The following is a 16,843-nucleotide window of genomic DNA, read 5'->3' on the forward strand; positions in this document are numbered from 1 at the left end:
AGTTTCATCAAGCATGTCAGGCCATCCCATGTGAGGGCTGACCATGGTGATCATGTTGCCTTTGTCTTTGGCTCCCAGCTTTGTGGAATGAAAGGTGAGTCTTCCTTATTTTTCTTGAGCTGAATGGAGTTCCAGATGAGTTCTTGAGGGATTACAGAGCTCTCAGTCTAGCTGAGGAAACTGAGACTATGGGAGAGAACACGATCAAGTATTCAACATTTCTGATCTGAAAAACATAAGACAAAAAACAAAAAACAAAAAACTCTACCAGGGTTAGAATAGGAACCTTCCTAGTCTACCTTGTGCAAGAAGCAATGAGAGCACACTGTGGTAGGAGTGATCCTGAAAGAATTCAAGTAGAGGCTTGGATGGATCCTAGAATCTGACTGGAATGGGAAGAGTTTAAACCAGGCCTAGTATTCAGATTCGGGCTATGGTTGCTCTAGTAGAGCATGAACTGTCACCTGCATGAGGTAGCTAGGACTTGGACCCTTGTCTCCTTCTGTCTGCAGTTGACCTCACTGAGGAGGAGAAGCTGCTGAACAGGAGGATGATGAAGTACTGGGCCAACTTTGCAAGACATGGGTGAGTATATAACCTTCCCTCAAACTCCCTTTGTCTGGGTCTCCATCCAGGGCTCACATGTGGGTGTGTCTCCTTAGCATGTGTAGGTCCTTAATTCTACCATAGTCTCCTCCAGCCTGGGGCACACATAGAGAGACACCTTCTAGCTTTAGTTACTGATCAGCCCACAGAAACCTAGTGGGTGGCTCATTGTATTGTGGAACTGTTCTTTATATTTTCCCTCTGAGAGGGAGAGACAAAACTAGACAGCTTACCTTATTTCACATGGACCAGACACTAATGGGTGACACTTGTATTCTCTATCAGTAGCCAGATATTCTTTACCCTCTGACCCTTAGCCTACTCATCCACTGCTCTGACCCAAATCAAGGGACAAAGTCTTGAATGAGAGTGACCTTATCCTTCCCTATTGGTGGCCTATCCACAGGAACCCAAACAGTGTGGGTCTACCATACTGGCCCGAGTTGGCCCATGATGAGCAGTACCTGCAGCTGGACATTCAGCCTGCTGTGGGCCGAGCCCTGAAGGCCAGAAAGCTGCAGTTCTGGACCGAGACTCTGCCCCAGAAGATCCAGGAGATAAAGAGGGCTCAGGTCAAGCATGCAGAGCTTTAGTGTCCTGTAACAATAAAGGTATCTGGAATGAAGGTAGATGGGGTCATCCTGAGGTTACAAAGTCCATTGATTTATCTTTATTTGTTTCAACACTAGCATAAACATTTCTAACCACAGCATTTGCACTTTCAGTCAAGAATTACAAGTCCTCTGTGCCTTTCTCCTTATCCTTCTGGACACATTTTATTAGACTCAATAAATACATTCATAACCATATGGATGTGTGAGCCTGAAAGTTCCCTCATCTTATTTAACACTTCACTGTGAAGGCTTCTTCCTTCCATTCTTTCTTCCTTTACTCCTTCCTTGCTTCCTCCCTCCCATCATCCTCTCCCCATCCTCTCTCCTTTTTTCCAAGACTCAGATACTCTTCAAAGGAAGCAGAAGTTACAGACACTGTGGACTACAGGAAATCCCATGTCCTCTCTCTTCAAGTTCATGTTTTTCCATATTTGTCAGTTGCCAATAGAAAACCTGATTTCCTTAAGTCCCATTGCCTTCATAAGTCACAATGCTGTTCCCAATAGATAATAAACCACCAACTGGGATCGTAGTGTCTGCGGCCTTAGTTGTTTGGAGACTGAGGCAGGAGGATTACATAAGCCCAAGACAAGATAACAAGACCCACATCTCAAAAACAAAACAAAAAGCATAACCTCAGTAAGTTACAAAGAGTAACAAATTATATTTTTGTAGAGGGTCCAGATAGCCTCAGATTAGCTGTGTGGTAAGAAACAGGTGTCTAGCTGGAGGTCTCAAGGATGATATCTTGTGCCCTTTCCTGTTAGAATGTGTAAACAATGGCATCCCAAAGACAACATTAGGTCCCTGGGGACAGGGAAGATTTTCCTGTTAGTGAAACTGACCATGCCAGTTGTTTCCATTCTATATGTAGAGCATTTATTGATGTTCCTATTGCTAGCTTGACTCTGCTTTTCAGTTCTGTACATACACAATACTCTTCCAACAGGAAGTCAGAATGTGTTTTCAACTTTTAATAATTATCTCATTTTTAGAAGCTTGAATGTGGATTGTTTTTATGGGGCTAGGGATTGAACTTAATTAAGGCTTGTGCATATTAGGCAGGTGCTCTACCCATGAACTACACCCTCTTACTACTGTGGATTGTTTAAATGTAATTAAATTAATCTATTTTAGGTGTATGGTTTAGTAAGTCTGAGAAAATTTCAAGGCATGCAACTGCCACCACATCAGTTATAGAACAGACCTCACTCCCCCACCAAAGGCTTTCCTTAGGCCCCTTTGCTATCGTTCACTACCTTTGACCCTGCTTCAAAGCAATAAGACATTACTTTATCTTGCTATACTGGGGCTTGTCTCCAATGTAACATAAGTAGAATGTTCTGTGACTGGCTATGTCATTTTACATAACGTTTTTGTTTTGTTTTATAGTGGAATGCCATTCAGGTGTGCACACCACATGTTCTCTCCACTTAATCTATGCACAACTATTTCACTTGTTTTACTCTTCTTTTGGAGGAAAAGGTCTCTATGTAGCCCACGCTAGCCCTGAACTCATGACCTCACTACCTTTGCTTCCTGAGAGGTTGCATTATAGGTATGGGCCTTCCATCCTAGGTTTGGTTTTTTGTTTTTCCCATCCTAGGTGGTTTATTTTTTTTTACACAGGGTTTCACTGTGTAGCTTTGCACTTTTCCTGGAACTGACTCTGTAGCCCAGGCTGGCCTCAAACTCACAGAGATATACCTGTTTTTGCATCTCGAGTGCTGGAATTAAAGGCATACTCTAGGTTTGGTTTTTAAATAAAGCTTTACAGATATTCTCATACATGATTTCATGTGAACACATGTATTCAGATTTTGGATTTACAATCTAGAACAAATTTGCTAAGTCATGACATATGTAGTAAACATTTAAAGAAGTTGTCAGTCTTTGGGTATATGCCCAGGAGTGGCATAGCTGGATCTTGAGGGAGATCAATTCCCATCTTCCCCAGAAATTGCCTCACTGATTTCAATAGCGGTTGTACAAGTTTACACTCCCACCAGGAATGGAAGAGTGTTCCTCTTTCTTCACATCCTTGCCAGCATGAACTGTCACTTCTTCATCTTAGTCTTTCTGACATGTGTAATGTGAAATCGCAAAGTAGTATTGAATTGCTTTTCCCTGATGGCTAAGGATGTTAAACATTTCTTTAGGTGTTTCTCAGCCATTTGAGTTTCCTCTATTGAGAATTCTGTTTAGATCTGTACGTGATTTTTAACCAAGATGTTTGTTTCTTGATATCTAGTTTCTTGAGTTCTTTATATATTTTGGATAATAACCCTCTTAGGTGGCAAAATTTGATGCCATTTTGTTGGCTGCCTCTTTGTCTGACTGACAGTGTCCTTTGCTGTGCAGAGACTTCTCAGTTTCATGAGGCCCCATTTATTACTTGTTGATCTTAGTGCCTGAGCTAAAGGTGTTCTGTCAGAAAGTCTTTTCCTGTGCTAATTAGTTCAAGGCTATTCCCCCACTTACACTTCTATCAGAAACAGTGTATCTGGTTTTAGGTTGAGATTTTTGATGCACTGGGAGTTGAGTTTATTCAGTATGAATCTGTTTACATTCTTCTCCATGCAGTCCTCCAGCTTGACCAGCACCATTTGCTGAAGATGCTGTCTTCTTCTCAGTGTGCACTTCTGGACTCTTTATCAGAAAAAAGGTGTCCATAGGTGTATACACTTATATCTGGGTCTTCTATTTGATTCCATTGATCAATGTGTTTGTTTTTGGGCCAATACCATGCTGTTTTATTATTATAGTTTTGTAGTACTACTTGAAATATGGAATGATGATACCTTCAGCTTTTCTTGTATTATTCAAGATTATCTTAGCTATCCTGGGTTTTTGGTGCTTCCATATGAAGCTAGAAATTGTGAAGTATTATGTTGGAATTTTGGAAGTGGTTGCACTGATCTGTAGAATCCTACTTGGATGATGATCATTTTTAATATGTTAATCTTACTGATCCATGATCATGGGAGATTTTTCTCTCTTCTGATATGGTCTTCAATTTTTTCTTCAATGACTTGAACTTTTTATCATAAAAACCTTTTACTTGCTTAGAGTTACCTCAAGTGATTTTATATTATCTGAGGCTATTATGAAAGATACTTCTCTGATTTCTTTCTCAGTCCATTTGTCTTTTGTATATAGTTGGGTGACTGATTTTTGTGAGTTAATTTTGTATCCAGATACTTTGATAAAAATGTTTATCAGCTAGAGGAATTTCCTAGTGGAATTTTTTGCGTCACTTATGCATACTATCGTATCATCTGCAAATAAAGATACTTTGACTTCTTCCTTTCCAATTTGTATCCCTTTGATATCTTTCACTTCACTTATAGCTCTGGCTTAGAATTCCAATAGTATATTGAATAGATATGGAGAAAGTGGAAAATCTTGTCCTCTTTCTGATTTTAGTGGAATTGCTTTGAATTTCTCTCCATTTAGGTTGATGTTGGCGATGGCCTTCATTATGTTGAGGTATGTATCTAATCACTTCAAGACGTTTAACATGAAGGAGTACTGGATTTTATTAAAGGCCTTTTCTGCATCTAATGAGATGATCATGTGATTTTTCTTTCAGTTCATTTTTATGGTGGGCTATATTTATCAATTTACCTATGTTGAACCATCCCTGCATCTCTGGGATGGAGCCTACTTAATCATGGTGGATGATCTTTTCCATGGGTTCTTGGATTCAGTTTATAAGTATTTTATTGAGTATTTTTGCATCTATGTTTTTGAGAATAAATTGTGGTTTGGGTATCAGAGTAATTGCAGCTTTTTAAAATGAATTTGATGGGCTGGAGAGATGGCTCAGCCGTTAAAGGCTAAGCTCATAACCAAAATGAATTTGACAATGTTCCTTTTGTTTCTACTTTGTGAAATAATTTGATGAGTATTGACATTAACTATTCTTTGAAAGTCTGGTAGTGTTCTACACTAAAACCATGTATCCCTGGGCTGCTTTTGATTGGGAGGCTTTCAATGACTACTTTTATTTCAATAGGGGTTATAGGTCTATATAAATTGCTTATCTGATCTTGATACAACTTTTGAAGTGGTATATATGGAGAAAATTATCCATATCCTTTAGAATTTCCAGTTTGGTGAAGCGTAGGTTTTTAAAGTATGTTCTTATGATTCTCTGGATTTCTTTGGTGTCTGTTTTTATATCCCTCTTCTTACTTTTTTTTCCTTTTTTTGGTTTTTCCAGACAGGGTTTCTCTGTGTAACTTTGCGCCTTTCCTGGAACTCACTTGGTACCCCAGGTTGGCCTCGAACTCACAGAGATCCTCCTGGGTCTGCCTCCTGAGTGCTGGGATTAAAGGCGTGCACCACCACCACCACCACCACCACCACCACCACCACCACCACCCCACCCCCTCCCACCCCCGGCTATCCCTCTTATTTCTAATTTTGTCAGTATGGATCTTCTCTAGACCCCTTTTGGTTTTCTGGATAAAAGTTTGTCAATCTTTTTTTGTTTTTTGTTTTTTTGTTTTTGTTTTTGTTTTTGTTTTTCGAGACAGGGTTTTTCTGTGTAGCTTTGCACCTTTCCTGGAACTGGCTTTGCAGACCAGGCTGGCCTCGAACTCACAGAGATACGCCTACCTCTGCCTCCCTAGTGCTGGGATTAAAGACGTGCGCCACCACCGCCTGGCAAGTCAATGTTATTGATTGTCTCAAGAATTAATTATTTGTTTCATTGATTCTTTGTATTGTTTTTCTATATTATTTTTTTCTAATTATTTTTTTCCTTTTATTTTATTTTACAATACCATTCAGTTCTACTTTTTACCTGGAGGTGATATCTAACCTTGAGGTTAGGGTGTATTTTTTTTTGCATGCAGCAGAAGAATGGATACTGTTTTCCCATTCATTCTGTTCATCTGTGTCTTTTTGGGGGGGCATCGAAACTACTGATGTTTAGGGACAGCAATGACCAATGATTTTTGATTTCTGTTATTTTGTTGCTGTTGCTGTTGCTGTTGGTGTTGATGACAGTGGTAGTGCTGTTGGTGGTAATGATGTGTCTGTGCGTGTGTTTGTGTGTGTGTGTGTGTGTGTGTGTGTGTGTGTGAGAGAGAGAGAGAGAGAGAGAGAGAGAGAGAGAGAGAGAGACAGAGAGAGAGAGAGAGAGAGAGAGAGAGAGAGAGAGAGAGAGAGAGAGAGAGAGAGATTCTTTTTTTGACTTTCCTGGTCTATTTGTTCCCTGGATTACTTAATCCCTGTATTTTCTTGAATGTACTTATCCTCTTTAGGTTGGAGTTTTTCTTCTAGCACCATCCTTAGGTCTGGCTTTGTAGATAGATACAGTTTAAATTTGGTTTTATCATGGCATGTCTCATTTTCTCCATCTATGGTGATAGAAAGTTTTTCTAGGTATAATAATACGGTTGGCATCTGTGGTCTCAGACTCTCTACAGCACATCTCCTCTGGCCCTTCTGGTTTTTAGAGTCTCCATTGAGAAGTCAAGTGTATTTCTAATAGGTCTACCTTGATATATTCCTTGGCCTTTTGTCTTTTTGGCTTTTAATATGCTCTGTTGTTGTTTTTATTACTATGTGCTAAGGGGACATTCTTGTCTGATGCAGTCTATTTTTTGGTTTGTATGCCTCTTGGACCTTGATAGGCATCATCTTCTTTAGGTTATGGAAATTTCTTTCTATGATTTTGGTGAATACATTTTCTGTGCCTTTGTCCTGGGTATCTTCTTCTTCCTCTGATTCTATTACTCTTAGATTTTGTCTTTCTATAGTGTCCCAGATTTCCTACAAGTTTTGTGCCAGGAGTTTTTTAGATTTAATCTTTCCTTTAACCATCTTTCCATTTCTTCTATTGTGTCTTCAATGCATGAGATTCTCTCTTCCATCTCTTGTATTCTGTTGGTGAAGTTTGACTATGGATTATGTTCAATTCCTAATTTTTCATTTCCACATCTGTCTCAGTTTGTGTTTCTTTATTGATTTTCTTTCCACTTTCATGTCTTGACATCTTTTATTCATTTCTTTCAACTGTTTATCTGTGTTTCCATACATTCCTTTAAGGAATCTACTCATTTCTACTTTAATGATCTATCATATAAATTGCAGACTATTTTTCATGGGCTTCAGGTATGTTGAAATATTCAGATCCTGCTATGGTAGGGTTGCTAGGCTCTGGTAGAGACATCTTATCCTGCCTGTTGTTGATTCTGTGTTTACACTGGCATCTAGGCATCTGGGTTTGGGAAAATTGTAGTTCTTAGTGCTGATATCTTGTATTTTCTCTGTTGGGTGGACATTTTGTTCCTTGGTTTCTGTTGCCTTCTCCTATTCATAGGTGAGTGTGTTAGCTTCATGTTGCCACAGGAAATTCTTTTGAGACTCAATAGGTTTGGCCACTGGGGTTTGAGGTAAAATGTGTGTGGCTTGAGAGCAGAAACTTAGGAATTGAGATGGACTCGAGGTGGGGGCACATCTGAGTGGGTTCAAAGAGTGAGGAAAGCAGTGTTTTTTAGTTAGTCCTCCAGGAATGGGGACAGTGAGTGGGATAAGGCCACAGCAGATCTACTCCAGTGCTGAGGATTACACTGTGGGATTGGACTTCGGGGAATGGAGGGAAGGGTGAAGATCTGCAATAACCTTCCCTGGTCTAAGTTGCCTGTGGGTTCCTGGGTAGTGCCTGCTGCATTTGGGGCCAGAAACAGAGCAATAGGTGGGGTAGGGACATTAAGAAGGGAAGATCTGTGGGACCCACCGGAGATGGGTGCAGGGGAGGAAGAGAGGCTGCAGCAGGTGTTCTAGTGCAGACCTGGGGATGAGGCTGAGGAGACTGGATTTGGAGGAGAAGAGGGAGAGGTGAGAATCTGCAATGAGACTACCTGCTTCTATGTCTAGACCATAACTGTGAACTTTTAGTTTCTCTCTCTCTCTCTCTCTCTCTCTCTCTCTCTCTCTCTCTCTCTCTCTCGTATGAATATGGACATACAACTGTCCAATATACACAGATTTGAGACTCTTTTTCATTCTTCATATTTACTATGGTCTCCATCATCATCCACAAAAGGCTTCTGAGTGATGCCTTACTGGGTGACACATGGGGACCTTCCCCCAAGTCATGCTACACAGCTTCCCAGGATTAAGAGGACACACCAAGGTTTCCAGGTAACATAAATGAACTGCTTCTGTAATTTGAAACTTGAGGGAGTCTTACATAGCCCAGTCATTCCTTAGGTTGGAGAGAAAGAGAGAGAGAGAGAGAGAGAGAGAGAGAGAGAGAGAGAGAGAGAAGAGAGTACATCTTTTCCTAGAAGGGGCTAAAAACACAAAAATACTGGGTACTGGTAGGAGACATTGAATCTGTAGAATTCTTTATTGATTGTTGGAAGCATGTGAAACCATTGCTATACCATGTCAGTGGGAACACTGCAAACCACTAAAAAGAAAAGTCTACTGTTTGGGGCTGTGTGTGCACTAGACTTGGGGGCTAGACAGAAGGAGCCAAGTTTGGCTAATCCTCAGGTGTCCCTAAGGTCTAAGTTTGCTTACTACCTCATCCAGGAATTCATAGTAAGCTGCTTCAGAACCTTTACCCTGTACTATTTCTGTATTTAGGCAGGGTCCTCTAGGATTCTGAAACTCCTGTTCATGGGCCAGTATCTCAGCTTTATCATGGGCTCTGGGAGCCCAGAGAGTCCCAGTGTTGGAATAAACTGGGCCTGAAAATGTTTGTAAGGTAGATATACATGTCTCTAAATGTCTCCAAATTTGATCTCAGTGGGAGCTTGCCACTAGTGTGGGTACAGAATTGAAGAGGGATGAATAGGAGATGGGCACTTAAGGAAACAACACAAAAATAAACAGAAAAATATGATGAAAATGATATCATAGAACAAATGGACTTAACAGATACCTATATATAATTACATCCAAATACTAAAGAATACACATTCTTTTCAGCAGCTCCTGGGAATTTCTACAAAATAGGTCATATATTAGGATACAAAGCTCTTTTTGACAAATATAGAAAACTGAAATAATTTGTCCTATTTTATTACAATGGAATCAAATTTCCTACCCAGAGCAAAAGAAAGTATAGAATACACACAGTCTCATGGATATTGAACAATAAACTTTTTAATGATGAATGTGTAATTGAAGAAGTAAAAAGGACAGTTAAAATGATAAGAATGAGTGGTTGGGGATTTAGCTCAGTGGTAGAGTGCTTGCCTAGCAAGCACAAAGCCCTGGGTTCGATCCTCAGTGCCAAATAAAAAATTTTAAGAATGAAATGAAACTGAAAAGGAATCAAATGATAAGCAAAAGAGAGCAGTCAAAATCCCAAGAGAGATATGACAGGCCATGTGGTGGGCATTTGCAGGCCTAAGTCCCAGGGTATAAATTTCAAATGTGGATGCCCTTCTCCATCTGTGTTTTCTCCATCTGTGGGATCTTCTGCACACACCTGCTTAGAGATCCAGAATCTCCAGTGTAGCCCTCTGCTTCCTGCTCCCCACTCCTTCATCCATGCTGGATCTGTGACAAGGGAGTTACCATGATTTGGGGTGAGGTTTGAGGTGAGGGTTACTGATATTCAGAATGACTTCAGAGTCCATGCTGTGCCTTGTGTGTGTGGGGGAGCAATAAAAAAGCAAAATGATAGGTGGCTTTATCAGCCTGATAAGCACAGGCTCTCCTCACCTCTGTCTGGTCACTGCAGGTCTCCTGTGACATTATCTTCCATGGCCCCATAGAGCTCCCACCTACACCTTTTGGGTACAAATTCCTACCTGGACGAGGTTCACAACTGCTTCCTGTTGGGAAACACAGCGCATCCCACAGCAGCACAAACTCAGGCTAAGGAGCTAGCTGAGCCATTCTCAATCTGACCACTTTGTGGTGGGGAAGGTCACATGATCCCTGCACGTGGGTCCCGTATCTCATATCCCACACATCAGATATGTACGTTACAACTCATGTCAGTAGAAAAATTACATTTATAAAGTAGCACTACAATAAATTTTGTTTTTTCAATCCAAACCAAAACTCCCCCCCTCCCCTCTTCCCTGTTCCTCCGCACCTACTCTACCCACCACTCCATGCACTCCTCCACCTTCAAACACCAGCAGGCATCCCATGGATTTCAGTCAGCCCTGGTATATCATACTGCAGTGAGACCGGGAAGCCCCTCCTCCCCCATGCTTAGATAAAGCATTCCTGCAGGAGGAATGGGACTTAAATGCAGGCAACAGAGTCAGACACCCCCTGCTTTCACTGCTAGGAGTCCCACAGGAAGATCAATTCACACAACTGTAACATATATGTAGAGAGCCTAGGTCAGTCCCATGAAAGCTCTCTGGTTGTTAGCAATACAATAATTTTATGGTTGGGGGTCACCACAACTACCTTAAAGGGTCACAGCATTAGGAAGGGTGAGAACCACTGAGCTAACTGATCATGCCACTGGATTAACTTCCTGACTTTCTGAAGGATGTAGCCTGTGGGTTTCTGCTTCTCCTCCTGTGTGTTCAGTGTGAGACTCTGAATGGGGAAGATAGGAACAGGGTCAGAGCTGCAAACCTTCGCAGAGTCAGAGACTGGGAGGGCAGCAGGCAATGGGTCAGGGAGTGAGGAGCATATGAGTAATGACAGACAGCTGTGAGGGATAATGCCTCAACTAGAGCCCACAGGGTGGTCCTGCAGCACACAGAGGTCAGTGATGCCCAAGGACACTCAGCATCCAGGAGTAGAACAGTGTGAGGGACTCTGATGAATGTTGGGCCTGGAGGTCAGATAGACAAGGCAGATGGTCAGGAACAGAGGGACAAATGGGTCATTTCCCTTCTCTATGTGTGGCTGTGGTTAGACTGTGGTTGTTGGTGCTGAGAACCCTTGGATAACAATGAAATTATTAACACCTTTGAGACATCATTAGGATCTTATGACTTATCACATTGGTCAGAGAATTACCCAGGTGCCCTCAAAAGGATTCTGGAAAATTTCCTGTCCCAAAACAGAACTAGAGCTGTGCAGCCTTACAGCACAGTGCTGAAACGAGAGGCCCAGAGTTCCGTCAATGTGTCTGACCTTGGGCAAAGATGCAACTTGGCTTCTAAGGCAAAAAGAATGTGGTCAGGTCCTGTAGCAAAGTCTTCAGGCCCTTCCAGAAACTGAGCCAAGAGAGGACCATGGCAGAGTGTGTAAGCAAACCTTGATGCCTCTTCTTCCTAGATATTCTACTGTGAACTCACAAATTCCTGCCACATGCCCTGCCTAGTCAGAGACACTCTAAGGAAGCCATACTTCCCTCAGCCTGAAACCCTTACCTGTAGATTCCTGGGTTCTAATAGTCACTTGGCATTATAGTCAACATGATCTAGTGCACTCATTCCATTATTGCTCTTCTGTACAGTTTTGGTTCATATAACTGGACTCTGAACCACAGACAACTGTAAGAAGACACAGAGTTGTATCACATCCTCTTCTATCACACCCAGATCTGGCTCATCCACAGGGACATCAAGATGACAGTGTCTTACACATGCTCCCTAGGATTACCCTAAAAGATAGGTGTGAGCAGGGTGTAGTGGAACAAGTCTGAAAATCCAGCACTCATGTTGAGGCAGAAGAAATAGGAGACTCTCCAACTGAAGTCTGGCAATCCGGCAAGAATCTGTTCATACAACAAAATCCTGAGGATGTTCAGGCAATGAAGGGTTGCTGGGGCAACAAGCTCAGGAAGTCCATCCCTTCCTCAGCATCTCTGGGTGGGTGATGGATACTGGGGAGGAAAGAGACATTTCCTTTAGTGATGTTGCTACTGGCAAACCACCCATACTCCTGTAAATAAACCCTTATCCAATTAGTTACTCTAATAAAACTGATTGGATGATCAAAAACTGTTTAAAAGACAATAAAGTACAAGAGTGACCAGTTGACAGCAAAAAGGAGAAGATGAACAGTAAGAGTAGTAGAGGAATGAAAAGTAACTAAAACCTCATTCACATGTTTGAAGATGTCATGATGAAACCCATTATTATGTATCATTAATATATACTAAGAGGAAAGTTAGAGAAAAAAAGAATTCCAACACAATAATGTCTTTGCAGATTATCTACATCAAGACAACATTACTTTTGTAGAGAGATGTTTTTAAAAGGGAGTATTAAAAGATCTATTGTGCTGCAGGCCTAAGCATACTCAGCTTGATTCCTCTGTCAGGTGATTCTTGCATGTTCTACCGTGGACACCATGGGGTAGACAGGATACAGCACAGCCCGACTGAGGTGCTGGGAGAGGGAAGAGCAATTCCTCTGAGTGCAGGAGAATGGCTGCCTGATGCTTCCACTGCAGTCTGAAGGCATTATTGAGCTCCTCCTGCAAACACTCCTGTGTGTGCTTAGAGGGTCACAGGACACTTTAGAATTTCAATAGCCATGTTATTTTTGAAGAGCTTCATTATAAAATGATCCATAGATGATCAAATCCAGCCATTTACATGAATACCTTTGTCGTTTTGAGCAAATGTATGAGACATTGTAACCATGTCCAAATGAAGTGTGAGGATGGTTCTGTCACTCAAAACAATTCCTTCCCACCACTTTACACTGGCTATTGTCCTGAACCATGTTTCCTGGCAACCACCTAGCTGCTTTCTCATTCTGGGATAAGAAAAGGACCACAATTAAGAAATTTCAAATCTCTGTGTATGCTATCACAGAAATGGAATTATTTGCCTGTGGCAAAAGTGTGCTTGACATGTCACGTCACCTGTGTCTCCAAGACTCTTCCAATGTGACCTAAGGTAGTGTGGGAAGAATCACATGCCCATTCTCATCTCCATCTTCCCTGAAACTGTCTGCACAGTGAGTGCCCTCTCACCCTGTCCTGACCTGCTGACTCTCTGTTCACCTTGTGAACTCTAGCAGTGTGAGGATAAGAAGGCATGGGAAAGTGCCTTGTTCCTGGGAACTGCTGAGGTTCTCAAGGGACACAATTCATACCCCTCTGCCTTACATAGGTTAATGTTCTCTTTGGCCACAAATTGTACCTAATGGTCCCCATTGTCTGTAAAATCATGTGAGGAGGTGGGATGGCTCCCCTGGCTGTCACTTTTCAGCATGGGGAAGTGGGAACAGTTTCATTCTGGTCACACAGTGTACACTACAAGATTTTCAGGGTGCACACACACATTGGGGATGTTGGAAATCTTCTGTTGTCCTACTGGAAGAATGAGCCAGTGCCTCCCTGCCTAGTTCTTCTACAGTTGCTGTTCAGCTTGTCTGGATGTTGCAGCTCAAAAGCTACTGTGGGATTAGAACTCAAGTTCCTTCCACACCAGCCTGAGCTCGCACCTTCTATACCCATCCCCATGTGAGCACAGTAACAAGTATCCAGGCAGAAGAGCATGCTTTATATTTTTATTTATTTATTTATTTATTTATTTATTTATTTATTTATTTATTTATTTATCTAATTTGAGAAAGGTTGCATTCACAATATTATACTGATTGTCCTAAAGTTCACTTCACAACCCGAATGGCCTGAAACATCACACAGTCCTTCTACCTAGGCCTGAGATTAAAAGGGTGTGCAACTGCTCCCTGACCCAGGAAAACAGGTCCCCAGTCCTTTCACTGCTGTTTTAAACCAATAACCCATCATCAGTGGTGATTCCTGCAGTGCTCTTTTCAAACACCAGTGGGCAGGAGAGACATGAGGATTTTTAGCCTGGCTCTCTGGCTTGGTAGAGAGATGAGACCTTCTCCCTATGAGTAAAGATGAGATGTGACTCTTACATCCAGGGGAGCCTGAAGGCATTACTGAGCTCCTGCTATAAACACACTTTTGTGGAGCTATGCATTTCTGAGGATGAACAGGATACTTCACCAAGCAGTTTTTACACTCTGAGTAGCCCTTACCATTGGAAAATTTGTTGTTGTCAGTTAAATATTCTTTTAACATCATAACTTGGTAAATTTGCATAAGGGTAAGAGATAAGCAACAAGCCCCTTCAAGGGTGAGAATATTTATTTCATTGGAAAATCCAGCTTTTGATCCTTTATGTCTCTGGTCTCTGCTCCCTACAACCACTTGACTACTTTCTGATGGAACAGTTTGGAAACTCCACAGAATTTAAAAACATTAGAGCCCTGGTCCTCCTATCACAGATAAGGAATCATTTGTATCTCATCCTACTATTAGGTAGGAGCTATTCAAGCCTGTAGTCTCCTGTTTTACAGTGTCATTCCTTATATGCAGGCAACACATTTTACCCACTACCAAGTTCAGGACCACCCAAGTGATCTAATTTAACTGCTCTCTCTCTCAAGTCCTTGTGAACATCTCAAACACAGGTTTTTGAGAGCAGTATTTTCTTTTCAATGGGCTAAAGACATCAGCGAAGAACTGCTGAATCTTTTAACATATGCGTGTTTAACTTTTAATGCAAATGCCAAACTGTCTTCCATGACTGTATTTTTGCATCTCCTTCAGACAAATGTGAGGGTGCCAGTGTCTTCCTATCTTTTCGACCACTTGGCATTATGGCTCCTAAGGCTGACTGTATTGAATGGGTGTGAAGGAGTGTCTCATTGCAGATGTTTCAATGAAAATTGAGCCTCTGTTCCCTGCTTCCACTTGCTCCTGTTCACTCCATACTTCCTTCCATAGAGAGGCACCTCAGCATCTTTATTTCACATATCTGCTATGGCCTTGGTAATTACCAGCAGAGGGTCTCTGAATGAAGGTGCAGTGAATGACAAAGCACATAGGTTCCACCCCTCCCCCAGCTGTCTTACTTATTGTTCTAGTGCTGTGAAGAGACACCATGACTAAGACATCTTGTGGTAGAAATCATTTAATTGGGAGCTTCCTTACAGTTTTCAAAGGATGAGTCCATGGGCCACGATCCTGGCGAGCAGCATGGCAGCAGGCAGGCATGGTGCTGTGGTCTCTTGCTGCAGCTGAGAGATTGCGCCCTGATCCACTACACCAGCAGGAGCCAGAGAGTTAGACTGGGCCTGGCGTGGGTTTTTGAAACCATAAACCCCATCCCCATTGAAATACCTTCTCCAATAAGACCATGCCTCCTAAAGGGTCCACCAACTGGGAACCAAGCACTCAAATATATGAGTCTATAAGGGTCATTCACATTCTAACCAGCACACCAGCTGAGCTCTGAAAAAGTCTTCTATCAAGAAGCAGCAACAGGAAGCCCAGGATACATGGAGAAATGACTGAGAGTACGGAGAACAGCTGCCCTTAATGGCTGGGACAAGAGACTGGACAGGAATGCATTGGAGCAGCTACAGTATAACAGTAGGAAATTTGAATCATTAGAGGAGGCTAGGAAAGGCATGGCTGTGTCATTTTAGGAAAAACACAAAAGAACCAAGGAGGGTGTGCCCGCCACTGAACAGGCTCCGGGTGTATGTGTGTGGAACGAAATCCATGAGTCTGTGGAAAAAGACCGAGCCAGGTGGGCCGGGAGCCCCACTCACTGTGGGAGCCCGTTCTTGGGTTCCTTGTGGCTTTACCCAGCAGGTCCACATAGAGGATGATCAGTACCACAGGCCTGAGTGCAGGTGTCTGAGATGGTCTGCACTTGGCTGTGCTGGGGGAGGAGGTCTTTTGCTCCACCCCTTGGTGTTCTATAAAAACCCTGGGGCAGAGACAATCAGGGCTGGTTGGAATAGGTTCCAGGCCCTCTCAAGGCTATCCTTTATTTTCTATCTGTTTATCTCCGTGATATTCTCTGCAATACATCCTTCTATCTAATATTTCCTGCTGCTCACACTCAAGAAAACTCTGGGGAGCTGTGGGGTTGGTGGGTAAACACCCCACAGAATGGCGCCATGAACAGGGACTAAAGAAAAAAATGGGACTAAAGAAAAAAAGGGGGGGGACAAAAAAGGGGTGACTAAAGACAAATGAACAGGGACTAAAGATAAAGTAATAGGGACTAAAGATAAAGGAAAATAATAGTTTTATTACAGAGTTTTTGGTGGAAGTGCTGAGTCAGCCCTGCCAGTGGAAAGGCATGCCGGTGTTATGGGAAAAGTATATTTTTTATATATATTATTGAGAGGCAGGGCTTTTATCCTGAAGAGAAAAGGAAAGCGGACTGGAAGGATGTCCGATGCTGCAGCGAAATTCTCTTCTGTCAAAAATTTCTATCTTCTATCCCTTTCTCAGTTTCTATCTGTGAAAAATAAGTATAAGGTATACGGTAGTAATATTTTTGTGCCCAGATTGTGACCCCCCCAAAGAGACCATCGAAGACCTTGGATGTCCAGAATGCAACAGCAAGGTTTATTCTGCAGATACAAGTCTAGACAGGGACTCATTCCTACACCCAATACAGTGAGGCAAGGAGGAGTCCCTCTTTCTTGGGGAAGTTAGTTTTTATAGGCAAAACCCATAAAATTTCTTAGAGGGGAGGGGGCTAGTACGGGTCCATCCTTGATTGGTCCAGTTTTTCCTGGGCCTGGACTTTATCTTATTCTAGCTTATCTGTTTGCCTTGTCAGGAGTTTTACAACTTCTCTCCAGGGTCAGGTCATGTTATCTCTGGAGAGGGGCATCTCGTGGTTAATTGGTTACCATCAGACATACTGACTCTGTTCTTTT

This window comes from Peromyscus maniculatus, chromosome 5, assembly GCF_049852395.1.
Source record: "Peromyscus maniculatus bairdii isolate BWxNUB_F1_BW_parent chromosome 5, HU_Pman_BW_mat_3.1, whole genome shotgun sequence".
In the NCBI taxonomy this organism is placed as follows: domain Eukaryota; kingdom Metazoa; phylum Chordata; class Mammalia; order Rodentia; family Cricetidae; genus Peromyscus; species Peromyscus maniculatus.